Below are 22,133 nucleotides of genomic sequence, written 5' to 3' on the forward strand. Positions count from 1 at the left end.
CGGTGCCATCTCAGCTCAGATAATGCATTGAAAGTATGAGGTTAAAGTCTGTGTTCCAATATTTCTATCCTACCCATGCCCCTTATTTTATAATCCCCTATAATGTCACCCCTCAGCTTCCGACGATCCAGGGAAAACAGCCCCAGACTTTTCGGCCTCTCAATATAGCTCAAATCCTCCAACCTTGGGAACATCCTTGTAAATCTTTTCTGAATCATTTCAAGTTTTATAACATTCTTCCAATAGGAAGGAGACCAGAATTGTCCACAATATTCCAAAAGTGGCCTAACCAAAGTCCTGTACAGCCGCAACACGACCTCCCAACTCTTATAGTGAATGCTCTGACCAAAAAAGGAAGGCATACCAAACATGTTCTTCATTATCTTATCTACCTGTTTCAAAGGGAGACTCCCTCCGGGCAACATCTGGGAACAAAGCATTGTCTCCCTCTTTCCATTCCTTATCCGGGGGCGGTGGGGCGGGGGGGGGGGGCGGGGTATGGACTCGCCCACACTGGGGAAGCAACATCAGTATTCACCCTATCCATACCACTCATGATTTTTTTAACCTCTATAAGGTCACCCCTCAACTTCTGAGGCTTCAAAGAAAACCAGTCCCAGCCGATTCATCCTCTCTCTTTACCTCAAACCCTTCAACCCTGGCAACTTTTTCTGAATCGTTTAAGTGTTAAATCCTTCCCAAAGCAGAGAGACTGGAGCTGAACATAGTATTCCAGAAATAGCCTCAATTATTTGGGATATCTGGTCAGCATGGACGTGTTGGTCTGAAAGGTCTGTTTCTGTGCAGTGGAGTTTTATGGCTCTATGGTCGGGACATAACCCATGTCTACATTCCCCCCTCCATCCTGCCACTTGTTGTGTGGTTCAAACCATGGATCTCAGTTGGTCACCAGACTCTGACAATGTCCAAATACCTTGAGGCATTTCTCACATAAGCTACCAGGATTGTAGCCGCAGTAAGAAACTTTATTTTTCCTAATTTTAATTGTCCAACCTTCAGCACTGGAAGAGCTCTCTCTTTTACTCATGTAATCATCCTGACAGTCTCACTGGGAAGGGAGAAAGTGGAGCCAATTTTATACGGGGCAGATTTCGTCACAGACTCAGAGGAGGCGAGGACTGCAGATACTAGAAATTCAGGGTCAAAATATATGGCACTGGAATGTAATGTAGGGCTTATGCTCGAAACATCAACTCTCCTGCCCCTCGGATGCTGCCTGACCTGCTGTACTTCTTATAGTGCCACACCTTCCAACTCAGATTTCTTCAAAGAGTCAAACATTTCAGGTATATACTTCCTGATGTCACTGCATGTCCCAAATTGTTAAGAGCCTCTTAATAGATGCTCAACTGACCAGTAAATGTGTGCTATCTTGAATACTAATGCAAGTCACACCTACATAAAGAATTTCAAAACTCTCTACTCAGTGTGGCTGAAGAGGTGTCTCAGCAGATGGGATGACCGACTGAAGGCCTTCCCACACACTGAGCAGGTAAATGGTCTTTCCCCGGTGTGAACACACTGGTGTATCTGCGGGGCGGAGGAATCTGTGCTCCCTGCAGGTAGAGCAGGAGAATGGCTTCTCACTGGTGTGAATGTGCTGGTGAGTTAGCAGAGAAGTCGAATGGGTGAAGACCTTCTCACACACTGAGCAAATTAATGGCTTCTCCCCGGTGTGAACCCGCCGGTGAGTCACTAGGTGGATAGGTGAGCGAATGCCTTCCCATACACTGAGCAGGTGAATGGCCTCTCCCCGGTGTGGCCACGATGATGGGAATCAAGCAGACACAGGAATTTGAATTCTTTCCTGCAATCCTCACATTTCCATGGTTTCTCCATCACGTGGAAGTCCTGGTCTCTCTCCAGGTTTGACAATCAGTTGAAAGACCACTCACACATGGAATATGTTCTGTCTCTTGTCACTGCAAATGGGATGTTGCTATTTCAGGCTGTGTATCCGCTTAGTGCTCTTCCCACAGTCAGTTCACTGGGACACTCTCACTCAGGTCTGTGTGCCTCAGTCTCACTGATGTTTGAAACCTTTGGAAGCAGACAGGGCAACAGAGAAATAAAAAATCCTGAGAGATTCAAAGGCTGATGATGATTGTCTCTATCAGATCTTGTTTTGATATTTCTGGCTGCAATTCCTTCCCTTTCTCATATCCTGTAAAAGGAGATTACAGGAAGCATCACTATCTGCACAGGATAGAAATTCAAAACAGACAATTCTGGTTGCTGTGGAACCCTAGGTCTGAATATCGTGCATAGGTTGAAGCACTTTATCCACATCTGCCCTGTCAAGATCCCACAGGATGTTTATAAAACCTTTGACCAAAATAATCCATTCAGCCCATTGAATCTGCTCCACCATTTACTACCATAATGTCTAATATTATGATCCAAAAACCCACATTCAAGCCTTATTATTGATTCCCTTATTGACTAAAATTCTGCCCACCATCTGCCTTGACTTTACTTAGTGATAGAAATTCAATAGCCCTGTCAATCATTACCCTCTGAGAGAAGATATCCACCTCATCTCCATAATAAATATGCAAACACTTAAGATGAGAGGCTATTCCTTCTGGACTCTCCCACAAATGAACACTACCTTTTTGGCAACTAACCTTTCAGGCCCACTAAGATTCTGATATTTATTCATTAAGATCTCCTCTCATTCTTCAAAACTCGAACGAATGCTCAACTAAGCTTCTCAACATTGCATCATTAGCAAACACGTCAATTCCCAGGATTAATTTTGAGAACGCTCTCTCACCAGCTTCCAATGTTTCTGTCATGTCCTCTACTTCGAGGGACCAGAAGTAGAAAACACACAAGTTACAGCATAATAAAAGAATGATAAAGAATAGACATTTTTCTAGCAGCAATTCGAAGTTGTGCAAAAAATTTCAGATAGAAAAAGAGTCCAATCATACAGTGTTAAGGAGTCAGATGGCTTGGGGGAAGAAACTGTTGCACAATCTGGTCGTGAGAGACTGAATTGGGAGGTGGGTTGGGGGGTCTGGGAAGTTGGAGTTCCTCGCTGCCACATAATTTTGTGCCTCAAACTATGCATAAAAAGTTGTTCAACTCATCCAGCAGTGGGGAGGCACCACCAGCACAACCAGACAATGCTGTTCGGTGGGTCATGATGGCCTGGATGGCCTTCCACACGCTCAGTTTATCACTGCTGTCCTGAAAGTGGCTCTGTATTTTTTGTGTGTATGCACATTTTGACTCTTTGACGCCCGGGGCAGGTTGGCCCTCACTGTTGTTAGGCCCACCTTGTCATCTGCTATGAAGGTAGAATCACAGGTCCTCAGCACTGCACACACCTTTGCAGTCATTCATGGCTTCTGGTTGGGGCAAGAAGTGATGGTCTTGGACAAAATGACACCGTCAATACACTTGCTAACGTAGGAAATAGCTGACACCATGTACTCCTCTAAATTGATGGAATCGCTATCATTTGTCATCTCCCTGAACACCCACCAGTCAGTGCGCTCAAAACAGTCTTGAAGAGCAGAAATGGCTCCACCTGGCCTGGTTTTACCTGCTTCAGAACCGGTCTGACACGCCTGTATACAGGGATTAGCATAACAGAGATGTGCTCTGAGGAGCTTAGGTAGGGCCGGGATATCAGTTTAACCCCAGAATGAGAAAAGAAATTGAAAAGGATGCGAAGGGTGTAGAAAGAAAGTGCCGTACTCACAGATGTTGGACAGAGGAAGGAAGTTGCAGTCTGGGCTGAAGCTCTATCTTCATTCAGAGAAGTAGTAGCAGCTTCCCGAGCTCATTTAGACAATAGGTGAGCTCTGATTGGCAGGAGGACCAGACTCCTTTCTGGTTCTCCAGGGTTTGCAATTGGTCAGTCGCCAAGTATGGTTCATGTCTTTGTGCGACGTACGGACCAAAAGGACCTAGAACACAGCAACATGACCAGTCGGCGCTGCGATTCCTATTGGCTCCTTCAGGACGCCCCGCCCTCCATCGTGAACGTCTCAACGCGGGTCGAGGCCAGTTTCAGAGGGAAACTCCCTCCCTCTGGGAAACATCTATGAACAAATCAATGTCTCCCCTTTCCATTCGTCATCCTGGCTTGGAGACGGGGAATGAGAGGGGAAGGTGTAAAACTCTTCAATATAGCAGCTGGAAAAAGAGAAAGTGAATCAAATAGAAGGGGTTTCAGATTCTCTCAGTCTCTCAAGGCTTTCAGATCCGCAAGGCATTTATCAGGACTGGAACTTGAGAAGGGACAGAGATCTATCGAGTGTTATTAAATGGTGATATATTCAATGTGCTAGCCTCTGAGATTCAAATACAATTATCTGTTGTATTTTTGTCCTTTAGCTATGTCATATACTTCCAATTATAGAATTATTGAAGGGAACAGTAAGTGACCATTGGACAGAGACCTCCCAATTCATATACTCAATGCTCTGACCAATATAAAGCTACTTTCTCTGGAGTGTCAGAGGGTGAGGGGTGACATTATACAGGTTTATAAAATCATGAGGGGCATGGATAGGGAAAATAGACAAGGTTTTTTTTCCCCTGGATGGGGGAGTCCAGAACTAGCAGGCATAAGTTTACGGTGAGAAAAGCGACCTAAGGGGCAACTTTTTCACGCAGAGGGTGGTGCAGGTATGGAATGCGCTATTAAAGGAAGTGGTGGAGGCTGCTACAATGACAACATTCAAAATGGCATCTGGATGGGTGTATGAATAGGAAGGGTTCGAGAGATATGGGCCAAGTGCTGGCAAATGGGACTAGTTTAGGTTTGGATGTCTAGTCAGCATGGACAATTTGGAATGAATGGTCTGTTTCCGTATGTACATCTCCATGCTTCTAAGGCTCTATGACTCTCCCTAGAGCTCAAACTCTCCAGGCCTGGCAACATCCTTGTGCATCTTTTCTGAAACCTTTCAACTTTAACATCCTTCTGACAGCAAGAAGGCCAGAATTGAACACAATATTTCAGAAGTGGCCTCACCAATTTGGGATAACTGGTCAGCATGGATGAGTTGGACGGAAAGGTCTGTTTCCATGCGGTCAGGTTCTATGACTCTATGGTAGGGATATAACCCATGTCTGCATTCCCTTCTCCATCCTACCATTTGTGGTGTGGCTCAGACTCTGGGAACATCAGTGGGTCACACAGACCATGACAATTTCAAAAATACCTCCAAAAGCCACCAGGATTGTAAGACATTATCAGAAACTCTCATTTTTCCAATTTGTTCAACCTTCAGTAATGGACAAGCATTCTCTGTTTCCCATGTTATCGTCCTGACAGCCTCCTGGGGAAGGGACAAACTGGAGCCAATCTTTCCATGGGATAGATTTCTTCACAGAGTCAAACATGACAGGTATACATCTCCCGACTCCACTGCATGTTCCAAATCAGTAAGTGTGTCTTAATAGGTGCTCAACTGACCAGTAAATGTCAGCACTCTTGAGTATTAATAGTCGAGAGTGCGTTGCTGGAAAAGGACAGCAGGTCAGGCAGCATCCCAGGAGCAGGAGAATCGATGTTTTGGGCATATGTCCTTCATCAGGATCGATGTTCAGGCAGAAGCCCTTCATCAAAATCAGCTATTCCTCAGAACTGCCTATGGAACCATCTGATCTCACATGGACTCCGGACCACATTCAGCCCAACACAGTTTGAACCTGATCAGGATACCCAGTACACTTACAAATTCGAAACCTTCAGCAACAATTCTCTTTCCGGATCCTCTGCTCCATGCTATCAGCCACGCACCGCCACCTACTCTACCTGCAGTCAGTCCTGCCTCAGCAATACTCCCTTCCTCTTGAATATTAATACAAGTCACACACTCAAAGAATCCAAACGTGCTCTGCTTGGTGTGATTGGATTGGTGTCTGAGCAGATGGGATGACTGACCAAATCCCTTTCCGCACATGGAGCAGGTGAAAGGCCTTTCCCCAGTGTGGACCCGCTGGTGTCCCTGCAACTGGAATAATCTGTGAATCCCTTACCATACACAGACCAGGAGAACGGTCTATCCTCAGTGTGGATGCACCTTTGCGCCAGCAGGATGGATGAATGGCTAAACCCTTTCCCACAGATGAAGCAGGTGAACAGCCTCTCCCTGGTGTGACTGTGCCGGTTTGTCTGCAGGTCAGAGGAGTTAGTGGATCCCTTCCCACACTTGGACCGAGTGAATGACCTCTCCCCGGTGTGAACCTGCTGGTGGGTCACCAGGGTGGATAAGTGAATGAACCCCTTCCTGCACATGGAGCAGGAGAACAGTCTCTCCCTGGTGTGAACCCGAAGGTGCATAAGCAGGGCAGACAAATTAATGAATACCTTCATGCAGACAGAGCAGGAAGATGGTCTCTTCCCTGGTATGGACCTATTGGTGGATCAGCAAGGCGGATGACTGGGTTAATCCGTTCATGCACTTAGAGCAGGCGAACGGCCTCTCTCCGGTGTGAGCCGGCTGGTGGGTCACCAGGGTGATAAATAAATGAACTCCTTCCCACACACGAAGCAGATGAAAGGTCTTTTCCTCGTGAAACTCTACCGGTGGATCACCAGGGTGGATAAATGAATGAAGCCCTTGCTGCAAATGGAACAGGCGAAAGGCTGCTCCCCAGTGTGATCATGGCAATGACGTTCAAGCAAATATGGAATTTTGAATTCCCTCCCACAGTCCTCATATTTCCACGGTTTCTCTATGATGTGGGAATCCATGTCTCTGTCCAGCTTTGACAACTGTTTGAAGGACCACTCACACATGGAACGTGTTAAATCTCTTGCCACTGCCATTCATCAGGCTTACTTTCCAATTAAGAAGATCATGCATGTCCTGCTGTAGTGTTAACTTCATTTGCTACCTGCACTCAATAACCTTTCATTCCCTGTCACTCAAAATTCAGTTCAATTCAGCCTTAAATACATTCAAAGAGCCTGTCGCTATTACTCTCTGTGTGGAAGCATTGCAATAAAGAAGAGAGAATAAATTCCTCACTCTGCCTGATATGGGAAAGCCCTTATTTATAATCTGTGTCATCGAGTTCTAGATTCTCTGACAAGGAAGCATTTTATTGGCATCTATCCTGACAAGCCTCCCCTCCTCAGAAAGTGCCGTACTCACGTGTTGGACAATGGAAGGAAGTTACAGTCCGGAATGAAGCTCTATCTTCATTCAATTTCAGAGTAAAACTCCCTCCTCTAGACAACACCGAGGAGCAAAGCAATGTCTCCCCTTTTCCATTCTTCATCTTGGGAGGGAGAGATGGGGGAAAACTGTTCACTGATTGCAACTGCAGTGAATCCAGGGAGGGACAAGACTCTGCAAAGGTGCTCAGATGCTCTCTGTCCCTCTTAAATGTATTTTCACCTTTTTCCTTAATTTGACACACTCATTTGAATACAATTTGCACCCGAGAAATGGATAGCTTCTTTCCTCACGTACACAATTAAAAGGGTAGTTTCTCATGGAATTGAGCAGCATTTAAGGGATTAGCCATTGTTATAAAAAGTACATATGTGTTGCTTCATTTTGAATATATCTAATATTATTCACTGTTGTAAAAGTTTAATAACTAATATTTTTCACCTTCTAATAACATTCTATATTTCTTGTCCTCTTTTTCATTTAATAGAATAGAAGGAAGTCATTCAACAACTTAAATGGCTTTCTTTTCTCAAGCGGTCTTGATATTTCATTTTCATGTCCTTGATTCAGCTCCATTTGCAGCATCTTTGACAGCATCTTGTTCTAGGTCATTGTGTATGGAGGAAAGCTTCACTTAGGTGATTCTTAAGGCTGGCTGACTGTCTGCATGACAGTTTTCAGTTTTGGTGTCCTGGATAACGTGTGATCAGAAGGCATCTGGCAGTTTACAGGAATTTGGTGCCTATGCTATGTTAATTTAACAGCACACTTATTTTGTTAATTTTTCTGAAGGCTATCAATTGAAAGACCAGGGTTGAACAAGGGAACCACATTTGCTATCCTCCAGTCTTCTGGCACTATTCCTGTAGACAACGAGAATATAAATATCAAGGCCAATGGCTCTGCAATCTCCTCCCTTGCTTCCCAGAGAATCGTAGGATAAATGCCATCAGGCCCAGTGGACTTATCTATTTTCACCCTTTCCAGAATTTGCAATACCTCTTCCCTTCATACTTCAAAGTCATCCATTCTAATTAATTGTGACTCAATATTCACATTGGCAACAATGTCCTGTTCCTGAGTGAATACTGACGAAAAGTGTCTCCTCAATCTCTTCAGCCTCCACGCGCAACTTCCCACTACTATCCTTGACTGGACCTATTCCTACCCTAGTCATTCTTTTATTCCTGACATACCTACAGAAAGCCTTTGGGTTTTCCCTAATCCTACCAACCAAGGACTTTTCATGTCCCATCCTTGCTGCTCTTAGCTCTGTCTTTAGATCCTCCCTGGCTACCTTATAGCCCTCAATCACCCCAATTGAACCTTTACGCCTCATCTTTACATAGGCCGCCCTCTTCGCTTTAACAAGAGATTCCAATTCATTATTAAACCACGGCTCCCTCACACGACCCTTTCCTCCCTGCCTGACAGGTACATACTTATCAAGGACACTCAGTAGTTGCTCCTTGAACAAGCTCCACATATCGATTGTGCCCTTCCCTTGAAGCCTACTTTTCCAAGCCACGCATCCTAAGTCATGCCTCACCGCATCATAATTTCCCTGCCCCCAGCTATAACTCTTGCCCTGCAGTGCACATTTATCCCTCTTCATCACCAGAGTAAAAGTCACCGAATTGTAGTCACTGTCCCCAAAGTGCTCACCTAACTCCAATTCTAACACCGAGCCTGATTCGTTATCCAGAACCAAATCCATTATGGCCTCACCTCTTGTTGGCCTGTCAACATATTGTGTCAGGAAACCCTCCTGCACACATTGGACAAACACCGACCCATCTAACGTACTCGGGCTATAGCTTTCCCAGTCAATATCTGGAAAGTTAAAGCCCCCATAACAACCACCCTATTACTTTCACTCTTCTCCTGAATCCTCCTCGCAATCCTTTATTCTCCATCTCTAGGACTGTTAGGAGGCCTGTAGAAAACTCCTAACAGGGTGACCTCACCTTTCCTATTTCTAACCTCAGCCCAAACTACCTCAGATGACGAGTCTTCATCCATCATCCTTTCCACCACTGTAATACTATCCTTGACAAGCAATGCCACACACCCTCTCTTTTACCCCCACCTCTGACCCTACTAAAGCAATTAAACACTGGAATCTGCAACAGCCAATTCTGTCCTTGTTCTACCCATATCTCCAAAATAGCCACAACATCGAAATCCCAGGTACCAACCCACGCAGCAAGTTCACCTACCTTATTTCGTATACTTCTCACATTGAAGTATACACACTTCAAGTCACCTTCCTGTTTGCAGGCACCCTCCTTCGAGATTGATGCCATGTTCCTAACCTCCCTACACTCAAGGTCCTACACCCTAAAGCGACAGTCTATGTTTCCATGCCCCTGCAGAGTTAGTTTAACCCCCCCCACCCCACCCCAAAGAGCACTAGCAAACCTCCCCCCAAGGATACTGGTGCCCCTCAGGTTCAGGTATAAACCATCCTGTTTATAAAGGTCCCACCAGTCAACAATCCACAAGCCAGGGACACAGCCAGACAGAACGGACTCAGGATGATCAGGTAATGATTACAGATGCTCACAACAGCCTTCAAAAATACAGACAAGAAATTGTGCGCCAAAAATCGTTAATTTCCAAAACCACCAATCAGGAATGGACCCGGACCATAGAACAGGCCGTCACCATAGGACAGAACAGGACCACACACCGCAAAAAAACGGCACGAAAAGAAAAAATTGCCAAACTAACACACAACGAAGAGGACACCACAACACACACCTGGGTTAAAAACCTTTCCCACAGACAGCTCACAGACACGGAAAGAATAATACTGGCCAAGGGACTCAACTACAACCATAGGGACGCCAAGACAGCAGACGTCCTAGCAGCACTAGAATGCACACTCAGGAACAATGGACTGACAGAAGAGACACAACAAACAGTGAGGCAAAGTATCGCACCTCTGATAACAAGGAAAAGACAAACACATAACCTCAACACCAAGGAGAGAGAAGCACTAAAATCACTAAGAAACGATAAGAACATAATCATACTACTAGCAGACAAAGGCAGAATGACGGTCATCCTGGACAAAGCAGAGTATATCCAAAAAGCGCAACAACTACTTGCAGATTCCAACACCTACCAAAAGAGGGAGTTTGACCCCACCCCACAGCTCACCAATAGGATAAACAACACATTGAGGAATCGACAAAACAACGGACAGATAACCAGGTCTGACCTACAAAGAATGAAACCTGAAAGCAACAACACCCCCAGATTCCATGGACTACCAAAAGTGCACAAACCAGGCATCCCACTCAGACCCACAGTATCACTACCAGGGACACCATCACACAAACTGGCTAAAGAACTACAGCAGAAACTGAAACACCTGATCAGCAGATCCAGACACTCTATACAGTTAATACAGGAATTCTTGGACATCATCAGAAATATACACATAGACAAGGAAGAAACCATGGTCTCCTTCAATGTAACAGCATTGTTCACCTCTATCAACAAAACCCTAGCCAGAGAAACAATATCCAACCTACTGGACATACAGAACAGACAACAGGACGTTGAACCTATCAACAAAGACAGCATACTTAAACTACTGCACCTGTGCCTCCCAACACACTTCACAGTCAACAACTGGTATACGAACAAATCAACGGAACATCCATGGGCTCACAGATCTCTGGACTTATAGCAGAAGCAGTAATGCAAAGGTTAGAACAAACAGTCTTACCGCAAATTCAACCCAAACTCTGGGTCAGATATGTGGATGGCACTTTTGTAATCATTAAGAACACAGAAATAGAGAACACACACCGGATCATCAACGCCACACTCACAGGAATCCGATTCATGAGAGAGGAAGAAAAGGATAACCAACTCCCATTCCCAGACGTGATGGTACAGAAAACACCGAACAGAGAATTCACCACAAAGGTATACAGGAAAGCCACACACACAGACCAAGTCCTGAACTATGTAAGCAACCACCCCAACACACACAAACGAAGTTGCATCAAGACACTATTCAAAAGGGCCACAACACACTGCAGCACACCAGAACTGCAAAAAGAGGAAGAAGAACACCTATACAATGTATTCGCCAAAAACGGATACCCGCGCAATTTCATCAACAGATGCCTAAGGGAAAGACAACGGAACGAGGACATGCCGCAACCCGAAGGACTAGCCATACTACCATACATAAGGAGCATTTCAGAACTGACAGCCAGACTACTGCGACCACTAGGACTCATAACAGCACACAAACCAACAGCCACTCTCAGACAACAACTCACGAGAAGGAAGGACCCGATACTCAGCATGAGCAAAACCAATGTAGTGTACAAAATCCCAAGCAAGGCCTGCACAAAACACTACATAGGACAAACAGGAAGAGAGCCAACGATCTGCATCCATGAACACTAACTAGACATGAAACGACACGACCAGCTATCCTTAGTAGCCACACATGCCGATGACAAGCAACATGAATTCGACTGGGACAACACTACTATTATAGGGCAAGCCAAACAGAGAACAGCCAGGGAATTCCTAGAGGCATGGCACTCATCCACAGATTCTATCAACGAACACATGGAGCTGGACCCAATATACTGGCCACTGTAGCGGACAGCTGGAACTGACAACCGGAAGCGGCAGAGAGAAGCCATTATAAATGCTGGAGGAAACATCACAGAAGCGCTTCACAGGAGGCTCCCAAGCACTGAGGATGTCACCTAGACAGGGGGCGAAACGTTTGCAACACAAATTTCCAGCTCGGCGAACAGAACCACAACACAGGTCCCACCTTCCCCAGAAAGAACCCCAGTTATCCAGATACCGGAATCCCTCCCTCCTGCACCATCCCTGTAGCCACGCATTTAACTGTTCTCTCTGACTATTCCTTGACTCGCTATCACGTGGCACGGGTAACAAACCAGAGACAACAACTCTGTTTGTTCTAACTCTGAGCTTCCAACCTCGCTCCCTGAAAGCCTGCCTGACATCCTCATCCTTCTTCCTACCTATGTCGCTGATGCCAACGTGGACCACGACTTCGGTCTGCTCCCTCTCCCCCTTCAGAACCCGGAAAACACGATCAGAGACGTCACTTACCCTTGCACCTGGGAGGCAACATACCAATCGTGAGTCTCTCTCGCCCCCACAAAACCGCCTATCGGTGCCCCATAACTATTGCTCTGCTCTTCTCCAAGCTTCACTTCTGAGCAACAGGAGCAGGCTCCGTGCCATAGGCCTGAAACCCATTGCTTACCTCTGCTAAGTCGTCTTCCCCACAAGTATCCAAAATTGACTTCAATGAGCCTGACGTGATTTGAACACACAACCTTCTGATCTGGAGTCAGACGCGCTACCGTTGCGCCACAAGCTGACGGGGAGCCTGGGGCCTCTATTCATGCTTAAGGGAAGTGACCGCACTACAATGATTTTACGTCTGCGTAACAACTGAGATCAACAGTTCAGTCTGTTCTGTCTCTCCACCTCTCCTTCTGTTTTTCGAAACAATTTCCAACTCTACCTCAATAAAAAGCTGAAAGAACTGTGGATGCTGTATATCAGAAACAAAACACAAACAGTAGTTGCCGGTGACCCTTCCATAGAACTGATGGTGATTGGGAAAACGTTGGTTTATATGCAGGAGATATTGTGGGAGGAAGGCGGATGCAGTAAATGATAGATCAGGACAGAGCCCAAAGCGAGGGAAGAACTGTTGGACAGGAAAGGGAGTTGATAACGTTCTGTGTGGGAGGGTGAATGGAGACTGTTCGTGGCAGTCATAGGTAGTGTGTAATGACAGACTATGGGATAACAAGGCTTGGTGTGTGTGGTAGGGACGAGGATACTATGGATTTCAAGCCCTAGAATTATTGAATTCGATATTGGGACCGGAGGGATGTATGGTCCACAAGTGTAATATCCGGTGCGCTTCGTTCTGCTGGTGCTGGGCTTCGCTGGGACAATACAGCAAACCTGAGACAGAGATGTTGGTCAGGGAACAGGGTGGGGTGTGGAATTGGCAGGCAACTGGAAGCTCAGGGTCTTTTTTTGCCGGCAGAACGTAGATGTCCTGTGCAGCAGTCACCCAGTTAATGCCTCGGTTTCCCCAATGTAAATGAGCCCATATTGTGAGCAGCAAATGCAGTCGACTGGGTTGTGGGAAGTGCGCGCCTATATTGGGAAAAAAAACTACCCAGGTAAGTTTGCGTTACACCAGCTTCCGGGTCCGCTCCGCGCTTTTTTCGAAAAAGATATTGAAATTTAAACCGTGAAACAAACGTAACCGCGTCTACAAACAGACAGTGCCAAACAGCCCTTACCTGCTCCGCGGAGAGAGTGAGGATTGTTCACTCGTTTGTGGGTGTTGGGATGATTGCTTCTGTGGTTAAGTATTTGGTTTGCGTGTGTTGTTTTTCTGTCGACGCTAGTTTGAAGTTCCCCATTGACTGTTCGCTCTACTGTGACATCTAGGAATGGCACTTTGTTGCTGTTCTCCTCCTCTTCAAACCAGGAGTCCCCCTCAAGCCACAGTCTCACCACTTGGAACACCAGTATACAGACTAGTCAAAGACCTCCACTGAAGACTAAAACACCAAGTCGAAGACTCACTCCACTCCAGTTACTCCATCCAAGAATTCTTGAACACCAAATACAACAAGATAGAAGAGGATGGAATAATACTGTCCTTTGGCATACAGCCGTGTTCACATCCATTAACATCAACGTGACCAAAGAAAACTGAAGACACTACTTGAAGAACCAAAGACACAAACACCAAACAGCACCAACGTCATCAGCAAAGATAACACTGTCAAGCTCGTGGAGCTGTGCCTTACCTCCCACTTCCTATTCAGTAACAAGACTAACAAACAAATCAACGGAGCACCCATGAAACCACCAATATCAGGATTCCTAACAGAAGCAATAATGCAGAGTTTCGAACAAACAGCCCTTCCAAAGATCCAACCCAAACTTTGGGTCGGCTACAGTGATGACACTTTTGTCACCACAACGTGAAACAACTTAGAGGAAACCTACAACACCATCAACAATCTCCTTAGTGGCATAAAATTCACAAAAGAGGAGAACAACAAAAAGTGTTGTTGTTCTAGATGTCACAGTAGAGCGAACAGTCAATGGTAAATTCAAAACAGCGTCTACAGGAAAACGGCACACGCGAAACAAGTACTTAAGCTGCGGAAGCAATCATCCCAACACATACAAACAAATCTGCATCAGGATGCTATTTCAACGAGCTACTTCACATTGCAGCACCCAGGAATGACGAAGATCAGGAAACAACGATACAGCGCATTTAAGAAGAATGGATAGCCTGCAGACCCGGGGAAAATTGCTTCCCTGACCGGGAATCGAACCCGGGCCACGGCGGTGAGAGCGCCGAATCCTAACCACTAGACCACCAGGGAGACATAGACCTGTTTTGTAGCTCTGCTAAAAATTGCCTCGCTGCCTTGGAATCGAACCCGGGCTGCGGGAGGAAGAAGACTTTCACCGGTCCATCCATCAATGTAATTTTTTTGTATCCATTGCTCCCGATGCGATCTCTATAACATTGGGGAGATTGGAGAGTCAAGTCACTTCTCCGGGACACCCGCACCAATCAACCCCATCGCCCTGTGGCCTAACATTTCAATCCACCCTCCCATGCTGCCAAGGACATGCAAGTCCTGGGCCTCCTTCACCGCCGCTCCCTCCCCACCCGAGGCCTGGAAGAAGAACACCTCATCTTCCGCCTCAGAACACTTCCACCCCAGGGCATCAATGTAGATTTCACCAGTTTCCTCCTTTCCCCTCCCCCGACCTTACCTCAGTTCCAACCTTCCTGCTCAGCACTGACCTCATGACCTGTCCTCCTTGCCAATCTCCCTTCCCAACTATCCGCTAAACCCTCCTCTCTGACCTGTCACCTCTATCCCCACCACCATTCACCTATTTTACTCTTTGCTACCTTCGCCCCAGCACACCCCCCACCCAAATTTATCTCTCCACCCTGGAGACGTCCTGCGTCTATTCCTGATAAAGAGCTTTTGCCCGAAACTTCGATGTTCCAGCTCCTCGGGTGCTGCTTGACCCGTTGTGCTTTTCCAGCACCATTCTGATCTAAACTCTGGCTTCCAGCATCTCCAGTCCTCACCTTTGCCGACCCAATAAACCCAGTGTGCCGATTTCTCATCAACACATTGACACAAGCAGACACAACTTGTGCAGAAACCCTAGCCACATTACCTTACATTAAATACATCTGTTAAATGGTGTCCCGACAACTCAAACCTCTCAGCATCATGGTAGCCCACAAATCTACCAACACACTTGAACAGCGGCTAATGAACCTGAAATACCCGATACAAACAACTAGCAAACGAATGTTAGTTACAAAATATCATTCAAGGAAATATACACATGAACTCTGCCGCACAGTTATCTGTTGAAAATGTGTTGCTGGTTAAAGCACAGCAGGTTAGGCAGCATCCAAGGAATAGGAAATTCGACGTTTCGGGCATAAGCCCTTCATCAGGAATGAGGAGAGGGTGCCAGGCAGGCTAAGATAAAAGGTAGGGAGGAGGGACTTGGGGGAGGGGCGATGGAGATATGATAGGAAGGAGGTCAAGGTGAGGGTGATAGACTGGAGTGGGGTGGTGGCGGAGAGGTTAGGAAGAAGATTGCAGGTTAGGAGGGCGGTGCTGAGTTGAGGGAACCGACTGAGACAAGGTGGGGGGAGGGGAAATGAGGAAACTGGAGAAATCTGAGTTCATCCCTTGTGGTTGGAGGGTTCCCAGGCGGAAGATGAGGCGTTCTTCCTCCAACCGTCGTGTTGTTATGTTTTGCCGGTGGAGGAGTCCAAGGACCTGCATGTCCTCGGTGGAGTGGAAGGGACAGTTAAAGTGTTGAGCCACGGGGTGGTTGAGTTGGTTGGTCCGGGCGTCCCTGAAGTGTTCTCTGAAGCGTTCCACAAGTAAGCGGCCCGTCTCCCCAATGTAGAAGAGGCCACATCGGGTGCAGCAGATGCAATAGATGATGTGTGTGGAGGTACAGGTGAACTTGTGGCAGATATGGAAGGATCCCTTGGGGCCTTGGAGAGAAGTAAGGGAGGAGGTGTGGGCGCAAGTTTTACATTTCCTGCGGTTGCAGGGGAAGGTGCCGGGAGTGGAGGTTGGGTTGGTGGGGGGTGTGGACCTGACGAGGGAGTCACGAAGGGAGTGGTCTTTGTGGAACGCTGATAGGGGAGGGGAGGGAAATATATCCCTGGTGGTGGGGTCCGTTTCGAGGTGGCGGAAATGACGGCGGATGATACGCTGTATACGGAGGTTGGTGGGGTGGTAGGTGATTTCTCCAGTTTCCTCATTTCCCCTCCCCCCACCTTGTCTCAGTCGGTTCCCTCAACTCAGCACCGCCCTCCTAACCTGCAATCTTCTTCCTAACCTCTCCGCCACCACCCCACTCCGGCCTATCACCCTCACCTTGACCTCTTTCCACCCATCACACCTCCATCGCCCCTCCCCCAAGTCCCTCCTCCCTACCTTTTATCTTAGCCTGCCTGGCACCCTCTCCTCATTCCTGATGAAGGGCTTATGCCCGAAACGTCGAATTTCCTATTCCTTGGATGCTGCCTAACCTGGTGTGCTTTAACCAGCAACACATTTTCAACTGTGATCTCCAGCATCTGCAGACCTCATTTTTTACCCGCACAGTTATCTGTGGCAAGAAATGCTGGGATGAGATAAGGAAGATATTTTCAGCCAAAAAGAATCGACACTGAATGGTCAACCATTTACAATCACCCTTTGTTAGCCCAGGATGGAAGATCCGAAGGGATGAACAGTTTTCTTATTTTCGGAAGATTCACAAATATGAGACTGGGTTTTGGTGTTTGTTCCCTTTCCATTCCCAGGATCAGTGGGTTGGGGTGGTGAGTTGGGGAAAGTGAAATGTGCCCGTGAGCAGCTTGTGGGGCTATTTCAGCTTCCCCTCCTCTGACAGCGCTGTGACGTGACTCTGATGTTCTCAGGGACACTGACTGACGTGAGACAGTGAAAAGTGTCTCGTTCCTGCAGATCAAGAATTCAAACCGGCTTCAGGACAATGAGAAAGATTAATTGGGGTGTGTGAAGAAGCTGTGAGCTGCATTTCAAACAGTTAGGTGGAGACAGATGCGTCATTCATTGGGCCCCCGGCCCTGTGCGTATCTAACGCCACCATGCTGCAGAGTTCTGACGTTAACACGGACATGCGCAGCAATGGGAACAGTCACAAGGTCAACAACCAAAGATAATCACCGTCACTGCTTCCCTTCCACAGTCCCAACTTTGTGAAGCAGTATCTTTCACTGACAAAGGAAACACCCTTGTCCTCAGGTGCCTGCTTCATTTCGATCACGATTTCCAGCCCCTCACTGTTCTAGTCTCATTTCCAAACACTTGGCTCATAGCCTCAAAAGAAGCTCTGCGGGTATCTGCTTGTTCCACCCGAACAGGCAGTGGGTTGCAGATTCCCACCAGTCCCAATGTGAGTGAAATATCTTTCGCCCTCCACTGATTTGAATCTTAAAGAAAAAACCGGGGAACAGTCTCCCTTTCGTTTTGACGACATTTCCAATTTTGTAGTCGGCAGGGGTCACACCTGCCTGGGGGAACCGCAATAGATTTCACGTCCGTCGCATTCACCACTCTGCCCACGAATAAAGACCCACACTGACAGCTTCATTTCCCAGGTCTCTCTGCCTGTGGAGCTGAGAAAGAGTGAATTATTGCTGGGTTTGTTTGAATCCAATCACTTCACAGGTTACGAAAGGGTTAAATATCTGCAAATGGAGAGTCTGGTTGTTTCACACCGAAAGATGAAATGAACTTTCAGTTAAAAGCAAAAACAGAAATTGCAGGAGCAACTCAGCAGGTCAGGCACCATCTGTGGAAAGAGAATCAGAGACAATATTTCAGAACTCTGTTTTCTCCCACAGGTACTGCCAAACCTGCTGAGTTTCTCCAGCAGTTCATCTTTCTGTCTCGGATTCTCAGCATCCGCAGTCCTTTACGTTAGAAATTTAATCATTTCAGCCTCATGTGCAGGAATGAGAATCATTTCAATTTCCCAAAAAATCGGCAGAGATTTCAAGGCATTTGGAAAAAAAGTAAAAGTGACATTAGGAAGAACATTTTGGCACAAGGAGTGGTTCGGATGCGTAAATCTCTGTCTGACTGTGACAAAGAGGCAGATTCACGTACACAAAAGGGAATTCTGTGGTCATGTTCAAAGTAACAATGTGGAGACTTACAGGGAGAAGGTAAGAGAATGATACGAATAGAGACTCTTATTTACTTGCTGTGTAGAACCAGCAGAGCTAAGGTGGGCCTCCAAATGCGCTGTGACACGTGTTGTGATTCAGAGTGAACTCACAGTTCGACCAACGGAAGGTGGGAATTTAGAAAAGTTTATATTTACACAGTCTCCTCACATCAACGCAACAGCAAAATGGTTTAATAATCCGCCAATGCAGAGAACCCGGTTCCTGGAGATGGGACAAACTGCTGACTCAGGGCTATCAGTCCACATTGCTCTCTTTGCCACCAGTTCAGAGGGAGAACATTGGAGGGCCAAAGGAGTGAATAACGATCTGTGTAGGAGGGTGACTAACTGTTAATGGAGACTGTTGCTGGCTAACGATAAGTCGTGTGTAACAGCAGAAGATGTAAAAATAAGGCCTCGTGTGGGTGTGGTCGGGGTCAAGGGCATGGGGGAGTTCGGGTCCGAACAATATTGAACTCGATGTTGAAGACTTGATGGCTATAGGATCTCCAAGTGGAAAATGAGGCGTTGGTCTTCAATCAGGGGTTGAACTTTGCTGGAATACTGCTGCATGCCTGAGACAGAGAAGTAGGCCAGGGTACAGGTTGGAGTGTTAAAGTGACTGGCAACCAGAAGCTCAGGGCCTTTTTTTCGGCAGAACCGAGATATTCTGCGAAGCAGTCACCCAGTTTATGCTTCATGCTACTTTGGGGAAACCACACTGTGAGCAACGAATGCAGTAGACTAGTTTGTGGCAAATGTGCAGGTAAAGTGCTGCTTCACCTGGAAGGTATGTTCGATCCCTTGGATATTCAGGATGGAGCAGGTAATGGGCGGGTGTTACACATTCGGCGGTTGCAGGGGAAAGTGCCTTGGGACAATGGGAGGTGGATGTGGGGTGTTGAGAGTGAAGGACGAGTGGACCCGAGGTGTAAGCCCTGCCCATTTACCTCCTCTCATATATAAATCCGTGAAGTTGAAAGAACATTCCATAGAATGATTCAGTACCACGAGACTCAAGAACTAATTCGTATTCATGTTCCGGGGCCAGCACCATTATTGCGTCACAGCAGCTGCAGGCCATCACCGGGGGCTTGCCCTATGACGTCATGGTGCGACTGGAAGTCCCCGGGACAGTTTATCAAAGAAACCTCCCTGTGGGTCAGGGCAGCCCTGCATCGGGAAGCACTGGGATGGCTAACCACTATCAGTTTACATGGGGAACACATCTCCACATTTCACAGCCTCGAGGCAAACTTCCCTTCCTTTTACTTAAAGTTCAAGAGCACTCAAACCGAAATTCCTAAGGTACGTTTGGCAGAATTCCTTCGAGGTGTTCGCTAAATATATCTATGAGCACTTTGTTAAAGTTTGAACATTGCGAGTGTTGAAATTTTGTGCTTTTGAGCGAAATCACAGTTCGAAAAAACAGAATGTGGGAATTTAGACAGAGTTTATGTTTGTACAACGGCGATATGTCTGCGGGTGTGTGATGGGAGCTTCACCCAGAAGGGAAACCATCTCTCCTATTCAGTCAATGTCGTCTTTAGCAACTTTCCTGTCTAACGGCGCACTGTTCTGCACCTCGCCTTCTCATCTCTTTCACAAAAAACTTCGACATAAATATTTCACATTGATATACTGGCCCAATGTGCACAGTTGAGATGACAGCCTCGTGGAGGTCTGACTGGTCTTCTGTTGTTCTCTGTATCCTGTGTTGAGGAGGGCAATGCTTGTCACTGGTCACTCCGGTGTTAGAGAAATGTTTAAAAACAAAATGTTTTAAATTTCTGCCAGTAGAGAGGACCCGGGACAAACAGCAGCAGGGAGATAGAATGAGAAGCAGCTGTTCTGGAAACTCTTTGCCGCTTGCAATTCTCAGAGCAATGTCAAATGTATTTCACACTGAGCAAGACTCAGCTGGCTGAAGAGGAACAGCGGGGGGGGGGGGGGGGGGTGCTTGCGCAGTGTCTGTTACTCATTGGTCTCTGGGTATGGTTCGCGGTTTGGGTCTTCTGTTGTGCAGGCTTGCAGGAGATCCAGGGTTCGCATCTCCGATGAGCCTGCGTTTCCTGGTTTGTGCAAGATTGCCCGCTTAACTTTCTCAAAACCCACTGTCGCTAAAGTAGGTTGGGCTGCTTGGAGTCCAAATTGAGCCGAAAGCAAGGAAGTGAAATGATGGAATATTGCGCTGACGTCAGTGGTGCCGTGTTTAGGGAATGTTAACGATGAGGGCAGATTGGAAAATTGGGACAGCTCTCCTCGGAGAACAGAAGTTTGAAATCTGGCGTGTTTGAAGCTTTCCAAGTCATGCGGGGTCCAGACAGGGAAAGTAATGCAGCTAAAATGCTCCCACACCTGAAAGGATCGGCAGAGTTTTAAAGTCATCAGGAAAAGAAATAAAAGAGAGATTAGAAAGGTGAGGTTAGCGTCAGCAAATCTCCTGACATTGACAAAGAGGCAGATTCAATAGACGCATCAGGTAATTCGCTGGTCATGTTTAAAATAACAATATGCAGAAATACACGGAGAAGGCAAGAGAATGATACGAATAGAGACACACGTTTACTCACTGTGTCGAATCAGCAGAGCGAAGGTGGGCCGCATGGCCTCCGTTTGCAATGTGACACATGCTGTGATTCAGAATGAAATCACAGTTCGACCAACAGAATGTGGGAAGTGAGAAAGAAGTTTTTATTTACACAGCCTCCATACGTCTGCGCACCAGCATATTACACGACAGCAGCGGAGGTCATTGACATCAGTCTGGAACGTGCATGCCGCGTGCCAGACTTAAGGCTGAAGGGACCTGGGGAAAACGGGAGCGGGCTGGGCCCATAACGCAGAGATCGATGGGTTGAAACCATCCTCTGCTGTTGTTCGATGTCTCCTTGAGCAGTTTCCTTTTGTAATGGTGCTGTGCTCTGTTCTGTATCTTGCCTTTGCACCTACTTCCTGAGTGTCTGAATGCCCTGTATCATACCGATACACTCGCGAACCCCACACGGTTCAAGTAACATGCTTTTGGAGGTCTGAGTGGTCTTCTCCTGTTCTTCATCAGTTTCCTATGAACTGATTCGCAAAACCACTTCTCTGAGATGCCAATGAGCTGATAAAGTTGAAACATATGCCTTGCGGTTTCGCCCATTCCCTGCAGTAATTCGCCACGCCGGGCCGGACGTGAATGACAAGACGATCAGCATGTCAGAAACTGTATCACCATTCAGACACAGTCCCTTACTATTAGGACAGATATCACTGATTGTGAATCACCTCAGAGAGAGACAAGTGGCAGACAGTCGCGGTGGACTCGATGGACTTAACAGCCTCTGTCGGCGGGAGAATTGCAAGTAGAAACGAAATGGTTCAATTATCCACCAGTGGAGACAGCCCGGTTCCTGGGGACGGAACAAACAGCAGCGTCCTGGGAGCAGGGAGGCAGAATGAGAAGCAGATGTTCTTGAAACTCTCTGCTGCTTGTAATTCTGGGAGCAATGTACAATGTATTTCAGACTGAGCAACTCCCAGTTGCTTCAGGAGCTGGGCGCGCATATGGTTTTTGGCTCGTTGGTCTCGGGGTATGATGCTAGTTTTGGGTTTTCTAGCTTATACAGACGGGTGGGAGGGGCCGGGTTCCAA

The 22,133-nt window shown here is 46.8% G+C and overlaps 2 non-coding genes across 2 annotated transcripts; both read right to left on the reverse strand.

Moving 5' to 3' along the window:
* Positions 1-12,495: 12,495 nt before the first annotated feature.
* trnaw-cca (transfer RNA tryptophan (anticodon CCA)) lies at positions 12,496-12,567 on the reverse strand. Its single transcript has one exon. It is a non-coding gene; the product is annotated as a tRNA-Trp (tRNA).
* A 1,981-nt stretch (positions 12,568-14,548) lies between these two features.
* On the reverse strand, positions 14,549-14,620 carry trnae-cuc (transfer RNA glutamic acid (anticodon CUC)). The gene has a single exon. It is a non-coding gene; the product is annotated as a tRNA-Glu (tRNA).
* Positions 14,621-22,133: the final 7,513 nt, after the last annotated feature.

Source organism: Hemiscyllium ocellatum (genome assembly GCF_020745735.1).
Source record: "Hemiscyllium ocellatum isolate sHemOce1 chromosome 27 unlocalized genomic scaffold, sHemOce1.pat.X.cur. SUPER_27_unloc_40, whole genome shotgun sequence".
NCBI lineage: Eukaryota > Metazoa > Chordata > Chondrichthyes > Orectolobiformes > Hemiscylliidae > Hemiscyllium > Hemiscyllium ocellatum.